The sequence below is a fragment of the Brassica oleracea genome, unplaced genomic scaffold, assembly GCF_000695525.1.
Source record: "Brassica oleracea var. oleracea cultivar TO1000 unplaced genomic scaffold, BOL UnpScaffold01417, whole genome shotgun sequence".
Taxonomy (NCBI): Eukaryota; Viridiplantae; Streptophyta; class Magnoliopsida; order Brassicales; family Brassicaceae; genus Brassica; species Brassica oleracea.
In genome coordinates, this window is record NW_013617953.1 from 11,064 (window position 1) to 11,693 (window position 630).

Consider the following 630-nt stretch of genomic DNA (forward strand, 5'->3'; position numbering starts at 1 on the left):
CTAAGGAAACCATCCCAGACATGGAGATAAGGCCGGCCGGCTCTAAGGTACAGGTACCAAACAATGTGGCTTGGGACGCCAAGCTGCAAAGTATTAAAGGTCCTGATAATAATGAATCTCAATCGATTATATCATGTCTGGAACATAATGGAACCAATAAGAAATGTCGACATAAGATGATTTATTTGCATACAAGATAGCACTTGAATTTATGAATATAAGCGAGGATCATGGACTCACGTCAATATAAGAATGCACACTCATAGAAAAGATTGGATTGAATGGAAACGTGGGGTTAAATAGTTTATGGAAGAAATGCGTATTTGACCATATGATTAAGACGTCATATGATGTTAAAACCAGTGGATATAAGTGGGTCTTGTGAGGAATAGAAATTGTGAGATAAAAAGCTGATGTTGCACAGATTCTCACAAAGACCTGTAATAAATTATGATGAGACATACTCCCATGTGGTGGATGCAATTACTTTTAGATTTCTCATAAGTCTGGCTATATAAGAGAGAAAATTAGACTTGCAGCAAGTTGATGTAGTGACTGTATATTTATATGGTCCACTGGATAATGAAAGTACTAGAGGGTATTGAGCTGAAAGTACAGCAAGTTCTCGAG